The following is an 8673-nucleotide window of genomic DNA, read 5'->3' as shown; positions in this document are numbered from 1 at the left end:
GTGCTGACATACACGGAGGGCTGAGGCATTCCACCTTCACAGCATTAGTGCTTTGGATAAGGCTAATGCATATGCACTTGTTCCAGGAGCTGAGAGCTCACTCAGTGTTGCTGGTGGCTGCACTGTGCCACGTGGATGCTCTGAGAGAACTTTGCATGGCAGAATGGCACATTGTGGTTGTGTGAGAAAGAGAACATCACTGTGGCCAGGAGCATTGGCAGGAGTAGAAACATGGCTATGGTAAGGATCTAAGGAGCAGCTCTTGGTGCTGTTCCTATCCTTCTTTGAGAGAATACTGCAATCCTCCAGAGGCTGCCCCAGTGCTCCAAAGGCTGCCCCAGTGCTGGGGTCTTCCTGACCTGCAGTGCCTGCAGTGGTACTTTCTCAAACCTGTTCACTTTGGCTACCTTGGCTACCTGAAGCTGGATTAAAGATTTATCACTTTCTTGTGGCTGGACACTGTTCTGATGATTTCTGTGAATTATGGTATAAGCTGTAATTAATCAGGCAGCTTAAGCTAAGTTTATTAACCTGGACATGATGTCAATTATCCTTGTAATCTCTGTAAAACTGTAGCAGAAAATAACAGATCAGTTTCTCTAAGGACTGGAGGCATTGGTGAGGAACAAGCAAAATGGGCATTTGCTATCTCAGGGGTAACAGAGGTAGATCTGCCTTTTGTCTGTCTTCCTTTTTTTTCTGAAGCCTGTATCCTGAAGTCTTTTCACTCCAAAAAAGCTGCAGTGATTCACTGACCACTTGAAAAGTGGTTTTGATGTGTATATTTGGCAATCAGATGAAAACTTCGGAGAGATGAAACTACACTGTGGTATTTAACACTCTCCTGATAGAGTCACTGGGAGTTTCTTACAGTTAGAGAGAACAGAATCACCTCTGGTGGTAACCAAGTTGGGACTACTCCTTGTAGAACAAGGCACTGTGACCTGGACTAATGAACATGTCCTGGGCTGCGTTTTCCCTTGTTTGGAAAAATATTTAATTTTCCACATCAGAAACTTGTTTGTGTAGTAGCCTGCTATTAAATCCTTTTCTACTAAGGGCTGAGTACCTCTGAAATCAGTCAAGTGCCAAAGCTGTTATGTCCCTGGATCACCACCAATGGCTCACAAGGTACACTAATAAATGGATTATACTGTGACTGTGTGGGGCTCTGTCTTATTTTTAATAAAGGAATCTGTTCCAAGGGCAGATTTTAGGGTTTTTTTCAGCAATGAGTTAATTAAATTTTTTTATTAACATTATTTTTTACAAGTCTGCCAAATGTCATTTTGTATTAAAGCACTTGACCACTGCCTTCCTATGGTGAAAAGGCTGGGGATGAATGTATGGCATGAGCTTACTTGTTTCAGATGGGCTACTCTTAAGACATCTTTGGATTTTGAAACTGAAATATGAATGAGGAGAAAGCTGAGCTTTACTTCATGTTGTTTTCTAACTAGGACCATAGTCATTGAGAGAGAGGAAGAAGGGCATTCAGGTACCACCGTTCATATAAAAAATTCTTTCTTGGGTACAGTTTCCTCTTTCTAGTGGAAGGAGACCGGATACTGTTCAAATTGCCTTGGTTTGCTGGGCTGAGTCCTGTGCTGCTCTTAAACTGGCCTTTTTAGAATGGGTTCCTGGCATTGGTAGGGGTTTCTATGGAATTCTGTTCATGTGCAAAAGGGAAAAGAGGAAGCAGAGCCAGAAAAATAGGGATGGTGCAGCTGGAGTAATTTATGTTTAAAAAACCGTTGGATTTAAGATGTGCTGGTGGAGGACAGGTGTAGGACAGACAAATTCAAACAAATTGGTGAAACCCCAGTGTACCACTTGATCTTCTCCTCCCTGCTTTTCAAATCTCACGCATTCTACCAGAAATAAAAGGCACTGTTCTCTTTGCAGATTTTCCAAACTAGCCTGTCACCTGAAAGGAAGAACCAACTTCTTTGGATCAGCTTTACTAATGAGAGGCTGTGTCGCTCTGTCAGCTAAGCACAAGGCCTTGTTTCTCCCATCCCTTTATATCTGCAGTGGCTTTCATGCACACATCAGGGCAGCTGAGGCTGAGATGGGAACGGGGGGAACTCACTGCTGTTCAGTTGCTGCCCAACAGAAGAAACAAGCTGGCAGGAACTGCCACTTCTGTCACTTTCTTCTTGGAAACAGGACAGAACCACTTCAAACAACAACAAAACCCTGTTCTTTGCAATTTAACTAATCTGCTCGGTGCAAACCAGAGCTGTATGAGAAGAACATGTGCTTCTAAAGGTTAGTTCCTTGCTCTTTTTCCCCCTCCCCACTCACACGTACAGGCTTGCTGCAGGTAAAGTAGGATTATAACCTCTGATTGCGGGAATCTAAAACCAAACATACCAAAGGAAAACTCCTTTGCTTCAGGTTTACTATTTTGTTATCTCTTGCAAGACTAAGAAGCAGATTCTGTTATTCAGCACAATTATACTGAAGTCTCAACAGAAAGCCTCTTAACTCCCCACAGCTAGGTTAATTAAGACTTGAGAAATCTTTACTTTCCTGCAAGGCTTCAAGTTACATGGGTTTAACAATTTGGTTGAACTGATGCAACTTTGTGGTTGAAACTTAGGGATGATGCTCTATTTTAATCAGATGCCTCTGTTTAGATGAGTCAGGAGTGACCACACACAAGATTCCTGAAGAAATAAGCAAAGAGCATGCCACTAAACTCCTACTGCTATTACATTTAACCATCCAAAATAAATACAGTTTGCTAAATTTAACACTAAAGGTGAAGACAGAATTACACACATTTAGTTACCTTCCCCCAAGAAGATATGTGAAATAATTATATTGAGGAATGCATTAAAGTTTTGGATAGGAAGTTTTATAGGATCTTGTCACAGCACTTTGCAGGAACATGGCTGAAAATGAAGATCTAACTAAAATAGCTGGTAGCCTTTGCGGCAGTGCACAAAACAGCCACAGTACCTGCTAAGGGTTGGTCACCTGCCTAGAGAAGAGAGATGAAAATAGAAGCAGCAGATTTAATCTGAGAATCTCTAAGTCTCATAAAGGAGGATCCTGTTGAAAGAGCTTGCCTCCAGGGACATGAGATCTGCAGGTAGAATGGGTGAACACTCTTTACCAATAAGCATTCAGATAATTTTAAGGCTTGACTGATTTTACAGAGTACTGTGCAATAAATCCTACTTGCTCAAGTCAACAGGTCTAGGGAATTATTTTCCCCCCTCACTTATTACAGAAAAAGAAAAGTGACTGAGGTGTTGTCTCTGTATCTAGCAGTCCAGGTAGTTTTCAGTCATCATGACATAATACCATGGCATCATATCTTTGTTAGTGCCTCCTCTATCTTATACAAAAGAGGCCAGTTAAATATATGGAACTGGAACAGCACTGACCCTTAGCCACACCCAGGGGCACAAAACTTGTCGGGTGTGTTTTCTTAAACAAAGCGTTGCTGTGTGGTTGTAGCAACCACACTATTTGTAAGAGAGAAGCTTATCTTAGATTGACAATTTAATTGATGATTGAACTTCCCATTGGGATCTGATGAGAGGTAGCATGAACTCAATTTTTAAAATAAAACCCCTCACATCCGTAACTCCATGGTTAGATTATTTTTGTAGGGGAAGGCTGTAGAGAATACATACCATTTTACTGTCTATAATATTGTACACAGTTGTTCTTGCATTTTAGAATCACCTTTTCTTGGCAATCTTTCATCCCTATGCTTAAGTACTAATGTACCTGTTATTTATATTTTGAAAGACTTTACTGCTAAGAAGCAGCAATAGTGCAAATTTTGGTATGATGAGTTTCATCTGAAGGAGCAGGTTCCATAGCATGGGGAAAGCTTCTGTTCCTGAAGATATGAGAAGCACATAAATGCAGCAGAGCATTACTTCACTTAGCCAAGATGTGCTTGCATACACTGCAGAGCAGTGCATGTGGCCTTGACATGAACAAATGGGCTTCCTATATTCCCCAACAGTTATCCTTCACTTACCAGCTGACTGCACCCTCAGAAACAAATACAGAAACCTTTCTTCTGCAGCAAAGGCGTTTTAAGGGTCAGCTATTGCAGCACTTATTATTTTTAATTGCCAGTTTTGATTTCTAAAATTGTAGATTGCTAGAGGAGTGTCACATTTATCAATTTTCCTTGATTATTTTTTGGTGAACTGAAAATAAGCCAAGAACTATGTTTTGCCTGCATCAAAAGAGTAATCTTGGAGTACTTTCAATGGTATAACATTGCTAGTTAGAGTAGTACACTCTCTAGACAAACTGAGTTATCAATTGCTGAGTTTCCATAAAGGATGTATCTAACCTGCTCTCTGGACAAAGGAGAGAGCTATTTTACTGCTTTCACAATCTTTTCACACTGGCTAAGGAAACGTCCAAATGTGATACTGACAGAAAAAAGAGGACTTGCAGTGTAATAGTTGTTTTCTTCCCCTCTGCAAAATGGAGAACATTTCAGTTCCCTTTAGCTTGGTGCTTCTATCTGTGAATGCATAGTGCATATTAGACCCTGCCAGACTGTCAGCTTTGGTAATGGCAGAAGTGTGAAAACAAAAACAAATGCTCCTGCAGGTTAGTGTGAAAGGAAGAGGAAAATATATTTGTATCCTGTGAAATACAAGATGCCAGACAACATATGCTCAGTAATCCTTGCACGCAATATTATCTGTAAATGCCATCTTCTCTTTCTGAAGAGTAGCAGTTACGTTCCTACATGAGGTCTTAGCCATAATTGTTGTCTCCTGCTGTATAACAGCAATTTTAGCAGCTGTTGCACAGTGTTTCCCTACTGACTCTCTTTTCCATGTGTGTATGTATGTACGTACCAGTCACTTATCTCACAAATGGTGAATTTAGTTTTGAATAAGGCTTTTCTCAGGTATGTGTTCATATTCTTCAAGATCCCAGAGACAGCACCTGGGACAACATCAGTTTAAAGTCTTCTGTGGCAAGGATTAGTCAAAGATTGGAAAATGCTTAATCCAAATGGGGGAAATTGAGTTTGCAATACCTCAGAACAGCTTTAAAAATCCTCTTCAGACCCTCCCCAAAATCCCCAGAATTCTCCCCAAAATCCCCCCAAGCCCCCTCCCATTCTGAGGCAATTAAGGGGGGTGGGGTCTGGTGATACCCCTCCCCTTCTTTGAGGTGGCCCCACCCTCTTTCCCATTTCCCCGCCCCTCCCCCAATTCTGAGCCCCTCCCTCCAATTTCAGGCCCCTCCCCCTCCCTGTCCCCTCAGTGTCCGTGCTGTCCCCTCCATGCTCTCCCTGTCCCCTCGGTGTCCCCACCATGTCACCCCTGTCCCCACAGGGTCCCAACCGCGTGCTGTCGGAGCAGCGCTCGGAGCAGCGGCGCCTGCTCAGCACCATCGGCTCGGCCGCGCTGCCGGACAGCGACCTGCTCAAGATCAACCAGCTCAAGGTGGGACCTCGGGTCACCCCTGGTGTCACCCCTTGTGTCCCCATGTCCTGGTGTCCCATCCCCACCCTGGTGACACATCCCCATGTCCCCTCTTGTGCTGTCTCCACGTGTTGTCCCCACCCCTGGTGACCTGTCCCCCTGTCCCCGTGTGCTGTCCTCACCCTGGTGACATCCCTGTGTACCCATGTCCCATCCCCATCCTGGTGACCTGTCCCCATGTCCCCATGTGCTGTCCCCCTGTCCTCACCCCAGTCACCTGTCCCCATGTCCCATCCTCACCCTGGTGACACATCCCTGTGTCCCCATGTCCCCCTGTCCCGGTGTCCCTACCCCAGTGACCTGTCCCCCTGTCCCACCCTGGTGACACATCCGTGTCCCTGCAGTTCCGGAAGAAGCGGCTCTGCTTCGGCCGCAGCCACATCCACGAGTGGGGCCTGTTCGCCATGGAGCCGATCGCGGCCGACGAGATGGTGATCGAGTAGGTGGGGCAGAACATCCGGCAGGTACGTGTCACCCAGTGTCCCCTCGGTGTCCCCAGAGCCCCCCAGTGTCCCCTCAATGTCCCCATGGTGTCCCCAGGTGGTGGCGGACATGCATGAGAAGCGCTACGCCCAGGAGGGCATCGGCAGCAGTCACCTGTTCTGCGTGGACCATGGCACCATCATCGACGCCACCAAGCGCGGCAACCTGGCGCGCTTCATCAACCACTGCTGCACAGTGAGCAAACCGGGCCTAAACCGGGCTTAAACTGGGCTAAACCAGGGCTAAGCGAGGTTAAACGAGGCTAAACCAGGGCTAAACCAGGTTCAATGGCATTAGTTATCATTCATCAACCACTGCTGCATGGTGAGGGTACCTGGAGGGGTTTTAGGGCATTGGGGCATTTCTCAGAGCACCTGGAGGGGTTTTTAGGAGCATTGAGGGTACTTGGAAGGTTTTTACGGCTATTAAGGGTACCTGGAGGGGTTTTCAGGGCTATGGAGGGTATCTGGAGGGGTTTTAGGGCATTGCGGCATTTCTCAGGGTACCTGGAGGGGTTTTTAGGTCTGGATCATTTCTCAGGGTACCTGGAGGGGTTTTTTAGGTCTGGATCATTTCTCAGGGTACCTGGAGGGGTTTTAGGGCATTGGGGCATTTCTCAGGGTACCTGGAGGGTTGTTTTAGGACCAGGCCGTTTCTGGGGCTCTGTATTGCAGGGGGAGTACAGGGTGAGCTCTCTCCTCCTTGCTGTGACACCTGGGCTGGCAGGGATGACACAGTGACCTCGGCCAGCCGACGCTGCCTGTGCCATCACCTGGCACTGACGTGTTTCATGAAAATCCTTTCGCTGGGATTTTTCTCCTGAGAAGCCTCAGAACAGAAATGGGACCAATAACAATCTGCTGGCTGTGGAGTGTGGGCTGGAGATGGTTAGCAACAGGGGCATCTTGGACTGGGCTCCTGTGCATTGTTTCTACTTGATGACCAATCATGGTCCAGTCATGCTGGGGCTCTGAGCAGTCCCAGGTTTTTATTATTCATTCCTTTCCAGCTTTCTGATGTCTCCTTGCTCTTTTAGTATCGTTCTAATAACCCATTTTCTTTTAATATAATAGAGATCATAAAATAATTAATCAGTCTTCTGAAAGGTGGAGTCAAGATTCTCATCTCTTCCCTCATTCTGGAGACCCTCAAACACCACCACGATCACTGGCTTGGGCTGTTCTGGGCAGCACCAAATAAAAGAAAGAAATGCACTTGAAGATGAAAGTGCAAATGTTCACTCTGCTTTGCTTGTCTCATTATTTTCATTACCTCTTCCATGCTTTCAGCTCGTGATGTTTAAGAAAGTGAAAGCAAGATTCTTTGAAAATCTCCATAAGTTGTGGTGTCCCAAAGCTGGAAGAAGGAGGGATGGGAGTGAGGATTGTTACAATTTAACAGAATCAAACACAATGTACTGAAGCCCCCTTATAATTAGTACTAATATTCCTCCTCTCCTCTGCCTTTTCTGGATGTAATGTGTATTCTCTACTGGAACTATGTAAAATTTAACAGTGCCATGTTGCACATAATGTTGTCAAAAGATAATGGTGAGCAGCATCAGCCTTATGGCATCACTGTATTTCCCTACCTATTTCTGTCATTTCAAGTGCCACAACATCTGAGTTGGGGTGTTGAATTTTACCTGTAGTTACCTCTTCACTCCTTGGACACAATGCATTTAATTTCTTTTTTCTTGAATATACTCTTCAAAATTTCAGCTGCATTTTTTTATTCTTTTCCAAACGCTTTTCTCTCACTTGGGAAACACCTTTCCTGAGGTGAAACCCTCCTTTAATGCAACACTGCACCAAATATTACAATGCCTTTGTGTATCCTTGCTTTCTCACCTGGCAGAGATTCTCTGCAATGCCCTTGACTCAGAGCGCTGTTGATGTAACCCTCCAGAATTCCCATTATCAGGCAGGTGTGTCTCTCTCCTGAATTACTGCTGGTGTGGCACTATCAGGTTCTTTGGCAGCACAGATTTGATCGAGTCAGGCATCAGCACAGGACAACTTTGGTGTAGGATTAGGCAGCACAGGAGCCAGAACCTGGCATGCTGTGCTGTGGCACATTGCCTCCAGCTGCCTCTCTGCGCAGTGCCCCTGGGATGTCTGCCTGGGTAGCTACTGAAGGACCTGACATTTCACTGAGTGACCTCTTACAGCTGATGGACACTGCAGCAATGCATCTTTGTGTTCAAAACCTTGATTGGAAGCATTACCTTTGTAAGGATAAACTATGCAGGAAGCTTCCTTTAAGATCACAGGCGCATTGCTTAGGACCCTCTGTGAAAACTCATCAATTAATATAATTTTTTTTGATCACGGACTACAGTGAGAGGAGGAAGATAGTGAATGTTCCCAGACGCATTTCAGTTTCTCCCAGCTCTACATTTACTATTTCTTAGCATGTTATTCTTTTTATTATTATGTTTATATTATTATTATTATTTCCCCATCATTTGCTTTTCCCCTCTGTGCAAACACAGGAAGGGAGGTGTAGGTCCAACTGTTTGGTTGACATGTACTCCAAGAGCAAATTTGTCCTTTGGTACTTAACCGGTCAACTCTCTCAATGGAGAAATGAACTAGAACTCCAGAAATTGAATTATAGAAAAAAAAAAAAAAAATAAAAGAGCATCACTGCTACTTTCCGAGTGGGTAGGATAGGAGGACTTTAGCTAGCGAATGCAATTCCT

General features: G+C 44.8%; 1 long non-coding RNA gene across 1 annotated transcript; it reads left to right on the top strand.

The window, feature by feature from the left end:
* Window positions 1-5339: 5339 nt before the first annotated feature.
* Window positions 5340-6157, top strand: LOC131086529 (uncharacterized). Its single transcript, XR_009114764.1, has 3 exons — window positions 5340-5447; window positions 5831-5950; window positions 6027-6157. It is a non-coding gene; the product is annotated as an uncharacterized LOC131086529 (long non-coding RNA).
* Window positions 6158-8673: the final 2516 nt, after the last annotated feature.

This window comes from Melospiza georgiana, chromosome 8, assembly GCF_028018845.1.
Source record: "Melospiza georgiana isolate bMelGeo1 chromosome 8, bMelGeo1.pri, whole genome shotgun sequence".
In the NCBI taxonomy this organism is placed as follows: Eukaryota; Metazoa; Chordata; class Aves; order Passeriformes; family Passerellidae; genus Melospiza; species Melospiza georgiana.
The sequence above is the reverse complement of the archived record's forward strand: the minus strand, read 5'-3'. Positions and strand labels throughout refer to the sequence as shown.